We start from the raw sequence: 13,410 nt of genomic DNA, 5'->3' as shown, positions 1-13,410 counted from the left end.
GGCATTATCACACACACACACACACACTCACACAACCTCATGTGTGGAGTAAAGAAGACTATCTCCTTCTCAAGCTTTAATGGAAATCTCATCATCTACTCCAAGGTTGTGAGAAGGAAGGCCTACACCAACAATTCTTGGCTTTGTGATGCAAATCCAACCAAGAGCCAAGCTCACTGCATGCACATCTCCTCTACCATGCTCATTACTAAGCTATGCTAAGCTATTATGAGTGATTATGTGAGGAGACATACTTATTTCTCGTAAGCATACTCCTTCCTCTTGATCTACTCTCATACCCCACTAGATCTCACCATCTTTGAAGGTGTGTGAGATCTTGGGTCTGAGATCGTGACGGAATTGATGTTGTGTTTTATAAGTGTGAGCTTGGTGCTTCAAGCTTCCATCTTCATTGCACCAGCAAGTTATTGAAGGAACGGAAAGTATTGTATTGTAAAATGTCTCCCTTGATGGGGGAAACCTATAATACAAAGCCTTTTGGAGGGGGGACCGTGGCTCCATGTAAATCGAGTCCTCAATGGTTGTCAATAGCTTAATTTCTCTCTCTCTTTTTGAAGTATTGTTCATGCCTATCCAACTAGGTGTTATGATTTTGTTGCTCTCTCCATCCAAGCACTCTTGCTATCCTCATTAGGAATCTATTCTAATGAAATGCTCACTATGTCTATGTTATTTTTTGCTACACACAAGTTACTAGACCATTAAATGTTACATAAGAGTATGACAATTGGCGCTTTTATCAAGACCTGCAGAAAATTAATTATGTGTGAGTTTTTGAAATTGCAGTCCAAGGTGCGGTGTGATCCAAGTACTGTTAGTGGACATCCATTTGTAGGGTAGAAAAAATATTTTCTGTAGAAAACATTGTTGAACTAATCTAGTTAAGTCTAGTAGGGCTGTCTTCTCTGTTGGAGAGAACTGACAAGGTTAGTTAAGTAGCTAAGTAAAGCTGTTAGGGCAAGGTATGAGTTTTTTGGAAACTAGGGACGTGATTCAGTCCTTTAGCAAGTATTTTTGGATTGTAATACCATTATTAATATTAAGATCACAAGTGCAGACATGTTTGGATTGTAATACCATTATTAATATTAAGATCACAAGTGCAGACATGTTTTTCCAAATTTCCAAAATCTCTTAAAAATATGTTATATCTATCACAAGCGCATTTTGGGATAGTGTTGCAACGTAGAAAATCATTACTGTAGAAAAGATTCTTAATAAGTTGTTGATATTCTCAGTCAATAAGGACATTGTCAAGCATCTTATGCTTGGCCAAAAAGTAAGTCAAAGCACTCACAAAATCTTCTTTTGGGGGGAAACCAATCCAAAAGCTCATTTTGGAAAGGCAATGCAAATGATATACTCCAAAGTGTCGGCCTTCTTAGTGAGATACATCCTTCCTCTAGTAAAGCTGCAAGATTTTCCCCTATTAAAGCTGGAGGAAGTACTGGGGGTTAAAAAATATGTAAAAGAGTTATTGGGGGTGGTTAAAGAGTTAGATCTTTTGAGTAAGGGAGAATCATCATCCTCAATGCAGGGTTTAAGTAAACTAGTGATGCTTTAGACACCTTTATAGTTGGCATAAGTAGTTAGATAAGCCCCGGGTTCATCAGATTTTAGCTCCTTAAGGATATCCAAAACATCAGCCCACGAAAGATGTTGAAAGCAATTTGAACAATCACCAAATGTTTGGCCTATCCTCCTAGCCAAGAGAAGATGAGGGACAAATGAAAATCTATTATTTTCTCAAGGAAGAGTTGATCAAGGTGGTTGAGGATATGCCAGATAGCATGGTCAAACCATATGATGTTGGATTCACAAGAAGCTTTGGGGTCAAGAAACTTACACGCACACTTCAGATGGGCTAGAAAACATTTCAGATGGATTCAATGTAGAAGTCAGGATTGATTTTAGCAAACTCCATATTTCCTTTTGTACAAATGTACAACCCTACACTAGAGGAGCACTTAGAGTGGTCAACAAAGCTAAGGTTGAAGGGGGCCGGATTTGATGATTTCTCCTTTGTCTAAAAACTATCCTCCTTTTAAGATTTTGAGTCTGCAATCTTCAATCGTGGATGCTGATAGGTTAGCCAAATAAACCCAAGATTTGCTAAGGATTGGTGCCAAAAAGGACTTTTTGGGGAGGATCCAGAGCTGATGGTCCAAACCAAAGGACTCTACTTCAATGTGCCTAACAGGTAAAAAAGGAAAAACTTTAGAAACTTTGGGCACCATTTCTATAAGGTTAGAGTTGTTGAGGGAGCAGAGGTTATTTTGAAATTCTTTGATAGCCTTCAGAGTAGCACTATCTATGCAAAAGATGCCCCCCATTTGAGGGATAGAAGGAGTAGTGGGGGCACTGATAAAAGCTGGGTTAAGTCCACATAATTTTTTGAGAAAGCTAGATAACACCGCTGCTGATGAAGAGAACTGAGCTAGCTCTTCATGGTATTGTAACAAAAGTATGGGTAGTTGGGCAATGTATTGAGCAATCATAACAACCTCATCTTTGGTGTCTTTGGCTAGAGTCAAGACTTTGACCCAATCATTGATTTATTTGTACTTATGTCTCAGCCTCATAACACTCTTTGCAAGGTTGTCGTGCTCTTTCTTGTTGTAGCAAATTAAACACCACATCTAGTTTTAACCAAGTGTACATGATTTCAAAAAACCATCACGCAGATAGTAGTAGCCTATACTTCATCATTAGATCCAACTCTAAAAAGTACCATACATGCCTTTTGTTTAGGTTCGGGTATCAAGCACAGGTAGGCCTATCAAGCCAACATAAATCCCTAAAAAATAGAGATTGCATGAACACGCATATACCCGCCAGCCTAAAAAATCCATTAGCAATTGTTTTATGATCAAAACCGTAGTGAGTAGTGCAGTATCCTAAAGACAAAAACATCATTATGTTTAGCAATGCATCTAGGTACTCAATGAAACAACAACCGCCCATAGCAAGAAATGACACACATAGTGTGCAAAAACCAACAATAAGAACTTTGTGACACGCCCCTTTTTGGGTGGGGAGTATCAAAGATACTTATTCACTTAGTTTGATCTTGCCACCAACAGTAAGGGTCTAACCACCCAATCTTCACTTACCAACTCAAGGCACATGGTTTTTTTCTCAAGTCAAATCATATCGAGCTAAACTCTGTCAAAAAATCAGTTTATTAATCGAGCTTGGTACAATGGCGTCGTCTAAGAAAGGCAAATAAAACAGAAAAATTGAACGGGTTGGTCTATTGCTCGTGACCAATAAACCCCAAGCCAAACAATCCCAACCAATATATATATATATATTTTTTTTGCAAACAAGGTATACATATAAAAGCAGATAGTGCAGCAAAAAAAAACCGAACTCAATTTAATTACGTCACCACCCAAGTGAGAGTAGGTTGTATGTTTGAAAATAAAAAATGTGAAGTTCTTGGGTAAGTTACCGACTTGAGAAGAGCACCCAATTTCCACCAACTCCACAGCTATACAACAATCAATCGAGTAGAGGAAGCCCAAAAAAACAACTCCCTTTCACATACACACACAATACGCAAAAGACAAGGCTAAGTGAGGGGTATATAGCCTCCCTCACCTTGTTTAAATAGTGGAGCCCCTTCAATGGATGTACTCAGTAGCGTTCAACGAGGAGAATCCCATCCACTTTCGTCCATCAACATGCCAAAATCCCAAGGCATAATGATACAAGCGACAATCGCCATGTCCACCTCAATGGGAGAGAGGAGGAGTCCTTTACTCACTCGATGCACATGTATAACAGAGAGAGATTAATTTATTTGAGACAGAAGGGGCGGGAGTATGAGCCAGCCCCCCTATGTGGAAAGACATTTTTACACGTAGAATATACTAGGGGAGGCCAAGCGCCTATTGAAGGTCCCCGTCATATGGGGACTTAGAGTTAAGAAACTTATCTAGTGAAGGGGTTTATCCCACCAAAATTACGCGGATGCCCTTTGAGGGGAAAAATTTAAGTTTAAGTCAGAAGGGGTCCCAGATTGCTTATGTGTATAGAGTACTTGCCCAACCCATGGGAGTTTTGTTTTGGAAAAAATAGCCGATTCTATCATGTAGTGAGACTTACATTAGGGGAATTTTGAGGTCACTTTTGTGCCCTGTAAGAATATGTAGAGAGAGAATATATACTTTATTTAAAAAATAGTGAAATGTTTGTAAAAAGGTGAGTTTGCGTCCTTTTTACCTCCGCGGAAACATGTCATTGTCAAATCTTTCTAGGATCTTTAGTATTCTAAAAAATACTCCATCCAAAACTAACGAAAACGTCAGTTCTGGCCCAAAATTCAAAATTTCACTTGCTGAAACAAACCTTTTGTGTGTCGTCTTCTTCCTCGTATCTGCAGAGCTTTTCTCTATAGTACTATCTCTAACAAATACTGTTAATAGACTTCCATGGAGAAGAGAAGCTTATACCATCTACACATTGAGCTAAATGAAGAATATTGTCCAGTGCGCAAGAGAAACAAATGTGCAGAGGTGTCCTCGTCCATATTTGAAGCAATGCGGCAAGATTAAAAAAAACACATTGATCTCTGGACTGATGGAAGATTGTATCCAGTGGACCCAAGGACAAAGAGCACTCCCCCATTATCAAATTGTTCATCTTTGATAAAATTTGTGGGTGATGGTCAAAGAGGGTTGCTGGGTTATACACAGAGTCTTGCGGTAGAGAGAGATATTCTTAAGTTAGAAGATCATTTGGCCAAACAAATGATAAATACTCTTAAACAACAGCTTGAGGAATGTAAAGAGAGCAACGAAAAGCTACAAACTCAGCTCAAACAAGCTAGAAGAAAGAATACAATGTTAGGAAACAGACAAAGAGAAAAGAAGTCAAAGAACATTGAAGCCTTGAGACGTGGTGGAGGAGGTTGCAGCAGGAGAATCAGAGCAGCAAGGTATATATGCTTATTTTATATTGTTAAGTTGCTACTATTCTTTGTTAATATGCTTAGGTTACTTTTCTTTGTTAATATGCGTAGGTTACTTTTCTTTGTTAGGTTGTTAATCTTTTTGTTAGGTTGTTATTAAGACCCTATTGCAACTGTTCTTTATTAAATGATTTAATTTAGTTGATCACTGTTTGTTTATTTTGTTGGTGTCATTTGGACAAGATCAATAATCAATTAATTTTGTACCTTTTGATTTAGGACTTTGCTACAACCAAACTCTGCATCAAACATGGAAATGGCAGCTAAACATTATTGTGATGTTTTACCTCCCAAGGTTGCCAAAAAGATTTTCACAGAGAAGAAGTTTAACAAGGCAAAGGAGCAGTGCATTGAGGGATTTTTGTAGAGCTCTTGCTTGGACAAGGAGGATGTGCAATATACTATGGATAAGGTAGGCATTAGCAGAGATGGTTATAGCAAGTTGTTTAGAAATGTGAACTCAAGGTTAAAGCAATGTAAAGTCAGGTCCTCTTTGCTTCCAAAGCCATCCATTGTGCAGCAGGCAAGGAAAAAGATCAATGAGAGGATAATAGAGATGTTGGGTGAGCCTCACCACATTCATGGTACCTATCATGGTAAAAAGAGGGATCTTCAATTTGACGAGTTCAATAATATTTTCCTTGACTTGAAGACACTTCAGAAGGAAATGATCAGATTCTATGAGCTGGAGCATACAGAAGCAAATGGTGTTGTCAGTTTTGTGATAAAGCTTGATGAATGCGAGATTGTTAAGAACAGAAAAATTGAGAGGATTTCCATAACTTTAATGAACAGAGCATTGAAACCGAAGGATACCAAGTACTTTAGCATGCAATCGGAGAAGAATGTCTAGTGGCTAGGTGCTTTTGAAGTAGAGAGTGAAGACTTTGATGTTCTGGATTGGGTTTTCCATCAAACAACAATACCCGAAGTCATTAATGCACAAGAATTAGGGGAAGAGCTTGAAGTTGAAGGGTTTGGAAGTTACAGGGTGGAATGGCACATGGGAGGAGACCTTAAAACCCTTAAATGTATGTACAATGTCTCCAAAGGAGCTATGGCAAAGAGCCCTTGTCTGTATTGTATGGCATCAACAAAAGAATGTAATCCTGCAAATTGGAACAAAGCACCCAATAGGCATACTCAAGATCCAAACTTCAAAGCAGTTTTAAATATTCCACTTGCTAATGTCCACATATGCACTCTGCATGCTCTTTGCAAAATTGTGGAGAAAATTGTACATCTGTATGTGGGGTTTGCCTGGAAGTTACAGCCAAAAGCAGCTAGAGATGCTGCAATGAAATGTATTGAAAGGGTTTTATCAATAAGGTTAAGATTGAAACAGACCTGAAGAGATCTTCAAATGGAAACAATGTGCCTAGAAAGTTCTTTGTTGGTGGTGTGAAGGCCAGAGCTTTCCTAGGGTTTCATGGAAAACTAGGAAAGGTAAATGCCAAGAAGGGTTCATCCAATGTGAAGTATAACCAGTGGAAAGCTCTCCACAATGCCATCAAAGATCATGGTCTTGAAGGTACATCAAGAAATGAGGTCCCATAGGATGTGGGCAAGCACATAGGATGCCATTGTGGCAAAATAACCAGCTCTAGAACCAATAAGTCCAGGGAAGAATCCAAAAATTCTGATGGCTTCCTCCTTTTCCACCAATATTAACTTCTCTAACCCTGGAGGAAGCTGATATGAACCAACAACCTTTGCAAGTGCTTTAATTGCAAGCATTGGCAGCAATGGTTCTCTTGTAAACTTGTTATGGAATATAATGACAGTCTCTTTGTTGAGCTTCCCAATAAAGTGTCCCAAGCTCTGGTTCCTTCCTAAATTTAATGGTCTGGAACCCTTCCCCCTGCCAAGGAATTTGTCTGTGTCCAGTATTTCAATCTGCAAAAATATGTCTTGGTCAATTGTTTGGCACATTAATTAAACAAAGCAAAATGGTCATAAACATACCTTAGGAGACTCATCCTCCTCAAAAAAGGCAGGTTCCCATATATCAATGGATCTAGTTGCCCTTACTTCATAATCTCTGGTCTTTTCCTCTCCCATATGCTCTATTTTAAGCCTTTTTTGGATCTCATTGAACTCCTCTTCAAAACGTACACCCTGTTGCTCATATCTCAGAACAATGTCCTGCACAAGCTTTCCAACACTTGAGCTGTCAATAAAATTTTCTGCCTCTGTGTCCAAGACTGCTAAGGGGCAAGAAGAGTAATCAATGAATCCTATGTCATTACATCCCCACTCAGCCAAAACTTCCCTTAGATAAAAAAGATGCTGAATGTCATTCAGCAAAACATATTCCTTTTTGTTAACTTTGTATGTGGAAAATGTTGTTGTGCAATGCAAAGGATCAACATCTTCATCCTCAATGTCAACATTCTCCACTTTAGTGATGTTTTCTGCTTTAAATTTTGCAATGTCAAGCATCTCAATGCTTTGTAGTTTCTCTTCCTCTTCATGGAACTCCATCTCCCTCTCCTCTTCCTCCTGGTCCTCCTCAGCCTGAGAAATCTGCTTTGGAATCTGTTTTCCCTCTGGTGTTGGGAGTACACTGAAGAAAATGATAAGTCCAAGGTCATACTCTACCAACTGGCAATGCATATTACCATGAAATTTGCAAGGCTTTATGATCTTTTTCTAGTCTGGATGAAGGCTTGAACACTTCTTTGCAATACCTGTCCTTGCCAAGCTACCTGCTTTGCATATATCAAGAAAATGAACAAGATTATCAAGCCTGTGATCTTTGGTCAATGCTGTATATATCTCTATCAATTCACTAATTTGTGTGGAGAAGCCATCCACAAGTAGTTGAAGCTCAAAGGCATCATTAAAAATCTCTTTGACACTTTGAAATCTTGCAAGTTCATTAACTTTGTAAAGAAAAGACATCAGCCTCTCATCAGCGGTCTCTTGCATATCCACTGTATCCATTATGACAATCCACAAATGTCTGAGAAAGAGAAAAGAGAAGTCCATCAAGACATTAAGAAGTAGACATGACATTAAGAAATATATTTCTTCTATGACTAAAATATATCAATAAACTACCCTTCCTTAATTATGCAAAAAACTAATAATGGTTTACAAACAAGTATGCAAGTTGTAAATCTAAGCAAGCAAGAAAGAATTACAACAAATTGTGTCACTTGCTATGCGAGCTCTGAGGGTGAGGAGAGAGTTGGCACTCAATAAATTCGCTTACGGCGTGTCACTGGGTAAGCGGTCGACACCTTCAAAATTCGCGCACGGGGTGTCGCTTGGAGGCTTTATTTCTAGCCTTGTGAAGGACAATGAGCGGAAAAGTGGGTTGGGTAGGTTGTTTATATGGACAAAAATGCCGCCTCGGGGGGTGTGCCAAGCGGTTTCCGCCTCTAAGTTTGTGCCCAACGGCTAGTATGCGCCTAGGGAGTTGTGCACCTAGGGAGTTGCACATAGCGCCCTATACAAGCCCGAGAAGCACTCAAATCGAGCACATTCTTGCCCAAATTTTCCCGATTCTTGCTGCGCTATTATCCGATTCTTGCGGCGCTTTCACAACCCAATTTTATCCGCACTTGGAACAATTGTCACCCCGTCACCCCGTGCGCGATCTTTGTATGTGTGAACTTTTTCCTCGCTTTGCTATTTCGCCTACGGGGTGTCACTCGGTCGCGAGCCGCTTGGAAGGTGAAAACTTCCAATGCTATGGTTATCCCGCACGGGGTGTCATAATAGGAAAAAAATGTTTGTTGTTTGTTACTAATGTTTGTTGTTTGTTGTGCAGCAATCATTCCTATTCCTTTTGAAGATGGCAAGGACCAAGAAGAACAATCGTCACCCCGTCACCCCGTGCGCGATCTTTGTATGTGTGAACTTTTTCCTCGCTTTGCTATTTCGCCTACGGGGTGTCACTCGGTCGCGAGCCGCTTGGAAGGTGGAAACTTCCAATGCTATGGTTATCCCGCACGGGGTGTCATAATAGGAAAAAAATGTTTGTTGTTTGTTGTTTGTTGTGCAACAATCATTCCTATTCCTTTTGAAGATGGCAAGGACCAAGAAGACTGCAAGGAAAGTTGATGAGCCTCTATCCAAAGATGAAGAAGAGATTCCTAAGCCTAGCAAAGCTTCAGCTAGTACTTTACCAAACCAACCATCCACTTCTAAAGATCCTGGCAAACCAACCTCTGCTGGCACAAAGAAGACCAAATCTCAGAGGAAGGATTCTTCTCTACCCGACCCTAAAACAAGCAAAAGGAAAGATACACATCCGAGGAAAGCTTCCAAGCCTGTGCAGCTTAAGCCTCTCCTTACAAAGAGAAAGTTCAAGCAGGGGGTCAAATGTCTAAGAGAGATAAGGAAGGCCATAAAGGCCATCAATCTTGCAATTCCCAAACTACCCTTCCTGACACTGTGCAGACAAGTTGTAGAGGAGTATAAGATTTCCATGAGGTGGACTAGTACTGCATTGGCATGTATCCAGGAGGCTTCTGAGGACTTTATGATTGAGATTTTCCATGATGCCTATATTTGTGCAGCTCATGCCCATAGGGTTACTCTGATGGACAAAGACATGATCACTCTTAGGAGGCTGACATACAGGTTTTCAAAAATTTTGGAGCCTGTCCCTATGCATGATATAAAGGCATTCAATATTCTCAACATTCCTCCATGGAGGAAGCCCAAGGAGCCTGAAGTAGGAGTTTTTGATATTACTGAAGAAGAGGAAAAGGAAAGGAAAAAGAGAGCCAAGTAAGACAAGGAAATTGCAGAGAGAAAGGAGCTTGACCTGTTGGAACCTCAACCAGTGCCCCTCTTGAGGAGTGTCAATCCTACTGGTTTTGTTGTCACTCTATTCAGTGGGGAGGATCCTAGGGAGGATTACAATTCACTTGACTCTGAGACCTTGGAAATTCTCAAGGACTGGACCAAGGAGATGAATTCTCCACTCCTTATCACATGCCTTAGGTTGTTTTTGTTTTCCTCTGTATTTTTGTTTATAGCAAGAACTCTTTATATAACAAGAACTCTTTACCAGGTTAATGATGCATTCATATGAGCCAGACCTTCAACAAAAGGTGGAGATTTTAGACCCTGCTATCTCCCAATTTCTCAGGACAGAGACAAACATTAGAGAGCTCACAAAGTGGTTGACTCATGTGGACTTGGAAATCTGTGAATTTTTCTTGATTCCTTATCATGAGAGGTAAGTTTTCTACCTACACCTTGTGAAGAGAATTTGCTAATTCACGTTAGAAGGCTAACTAAGGCTTGTTTTTATAGCTCACATTGGAGTTTAATTGCAATTGATATTGTGAAAAGAAAATGCTACTTTGTCAATTCTCTTGCTGGAGTACATGGTCAAGCAAAATTGTAAGTATAGCAGCAGACACATTTTGTAAACCATAAGCACATACTTTTAGTAAAGCAGAACCTCATTTATAAAGAATTTTGGATAGTGCTACTATAAGATTTATAGATGCTGAATGACATCCATTTTGTAGTGGTGAAGGTTGGAATTCTTTATGCTTTGTTCACTTCAATGGATTATCCTCAAAGATTTTTTCCCAAAAATACATGTAATGAATTGCAGGTTCCAATCCAGCCTGAAATCCATTCATGTGGATGGAGGGTATTGACAAATGCCAAGCTCCTCTTGGACTTCATATACTGCAATGACAATCAGGATATAGAAGTATAGCATATTTCATATTTGCCAGCTGTATTTTTTCTCATTTTATTGTTCCTAAAACTTGCTTTCTATTGCCTTGTATAGATCAACAGAGAGTGCTATGGTTGACAAGAGCAAGGATTATCAAGTATATGATTGAAGCAAATGGAGAACTGCAAGAGGTATTTGAAGATGATGATGTTGAAGAGAAGGGGAAAGCAAAGCTGGAAGATGAAGAAGAGAGTGGTGAGCAGGAAAAGGCAAGTGAAGAGATGGATGATAAGAGAAAGAGGAAGCAGCCTTCAAGCCCTCCAGTCAAGCCCACTTCAAAAAGAAAATCTCCCAGGACAAAAGAGCCCACTTCAAAAAGAAAACCTCCTGCAAAAGCACCAACCCCATTAAGGAAGTCCCCTAGGGACAGAAAACTCCTGCCAAAAAACTATTCTAGCTTATTGTAGCCCACTTGTATCAAGCTTCTCAGTTCTCTATTGTATCCAATTGTCTATTCTATAGCCCACTTGTAACCAATTGGCCCTTGTATGGACCCTTGTATGTAAGTGCAAATATTTGAAATTGAATACTTGTTTTAAGACTCTGTTACAAAATCAAATCATTGGATGTTTGAAAAAGTTGCATTTCAATAACAAAATAAAGATCCTTGTAAATCATGTGATACAAAATAAGATCCTTGTAGGTCATGTGATACAAAATAAGATCCTCGCAGGGCATGTGTTACAAAATTGCCTTGAAGGATGTTTAAGGCACCAAATGTACAATGCCATCCAAGATGTCCTTGCACTGTAGCCTGTTTTCATTCCTTTTTGATACCTACAAAAACAGTCAAAGTTAAATAAAGAACCAATAAGAGAACAAGAGACTTTTAGGCATAATAGTTACCTTTCTACCATTTACTTGAAAGCAGAATGTTGTGGGCAGTTCAATTTCATCATTTTGCAGGTCCAATCTCAATTGTTGTAAGCTACACATGCCTCTTATCTTTACAATTGACAGATGCTCATTGTTTACCCATATATCAATGTCTTCTATTGGGCTGTCAATGAAGTCCTCCATGTCTTGATCAAGTGGAGTTAGCTGACCACCAACATAGTGCCATCTTCAGTAATAAAATGACATAATGAAGTTTTGTGTCCCTATCATGTATTTGCAAGCAATTGAGCCAGCTTGCACATAACAAGTGATTCCATTCACTGTTTTGGTGTTCCAACCCTCATCCACAAATTCAAGTACATTTGCTGAGTCTAAAGTCTTCATTGAAAACATTGTTCTAGATTTTCTGACTTCAGCATTAGAGAACAAGTCTATAGAAACTACAATGGGCATGAATATAGAAATTCTACTCTGTCCATTTTGATCAGTCGTGTTGTAAGTGATAATGGCTTCAATGGAAGTTCTTGGTCGTTTTGATCGTGATGAAGATTCCATGGTGAAAAAAGAAATGAGCAGAGAAGTCTAGTCTGAGTTCAAGAGAAGAATAAGCAGAATGTGCAAAAAACGGTTCAAAACTGGAAAAGATCATGAGATATAATCCAAACGTTGTTTTATGATGGCAACGTGCAAAATGAAAACAATATAATATGAGAAGTACGTCTTTCTGAAAGCGACAGCTATTAAATGCCTTTGCACTTTTACTTGTTTACATTGCTATTTACCAGCTCAAAGTTGCGGTAAAGATAGACTATTTGCTTTTTTTGTGAGTTTTCAAAAATAGAGGTTCCGTAACGGAAGCTCTTCAACCATTGGTTGAGACCACTCTCTCTCTACACGCTAAAAGGCACAAAAATGACCTCAAAATTCCCCTAATGGTTTGTAAGCTAGCCTTGTTCTGGTGTAGAGCCACAACTGTATCAATACTTAAGAAAGTGTGTGTTTATGTGTACTCGCCCTGTCCCAGACACCATACACAATGGGTCGGCATAGTAGGCCCATTGTGCATGGGCCTACTACCTAATTAAAGAGATGAGATTAGAGCGGTTAAATTGCAAGCTAGGTTAGTTATTTTGGGAAACCATTTTGATGATTGTTGTGATTAGATCATTATTCCTAAACCAATCAAGGCAAAATTAGTGTATAAGAAGCCTAAAGTCTTCCCAAGCTAGGAAGCAATTGAAGGAGGAATATTAGATCAAGTAAAGGAGGTTGATGCATGTATTTAGATATGCTTTATGAGGTCCGTTACTTTCCTTTTTGATGAACTCAATGGATGAGATATTTAGAAGATCTTGTTTCCAGGTGAAATAGTAGTCAAAGCTGCCATTACAAGGTTTATGCAGCATAATTGTAAAGTTGAGGACTTGAGAATATACTTCAATCCCGATTCTCCATTCAAGGGTATATTTTCATAGCATTGAGTGATATCTGTAGTTAAGAGATGAAATATTTGTCCAGGTAAGTTGAGAGTCACTTCAATAAATTTTTTTACTAACCAAAAGGGGTTATTATCGATCTTGAAGAAGTTTGAACAAATTTTTTGCTTAGTTGCACACAAATTCAAACTCAAAAAGTATAAGGTCAAGGCAAAGGGTGATATCCTTGGTAATGTCGAGGGGTGAATATTCCATGTGAGGCATCAGATATCCATATGAATTTATGTTTATGATGTTTATATGTGGGAAATAGTATAGGGAGATTGATTATTTTAAGAGAATATCCAACATTATTAAGGTGCTTAGTGATCCTACAATGATCAAATTAGGGGACTGGCTAAGCAACATGAATTCCCTTCCAAATATTT

Source organism: Adiantum capillus-veneris, chromosome 18, assembly GCF_014529385.1.
Source record: "Adiantum capillus-veneris isolate H3 chromosome 18, ASM1452938v2, whole genome shotgun sequence".
Lineage (NCBI taxonomy): Eukaryota > Viridiplantae > Streptophyta > Polypodiopsida > Polypodiales > Pteridaceae > Adiantum > Adiantum capillus-veneris.
Note: the sequence above shows the minus strand (reverse complement) of the source record.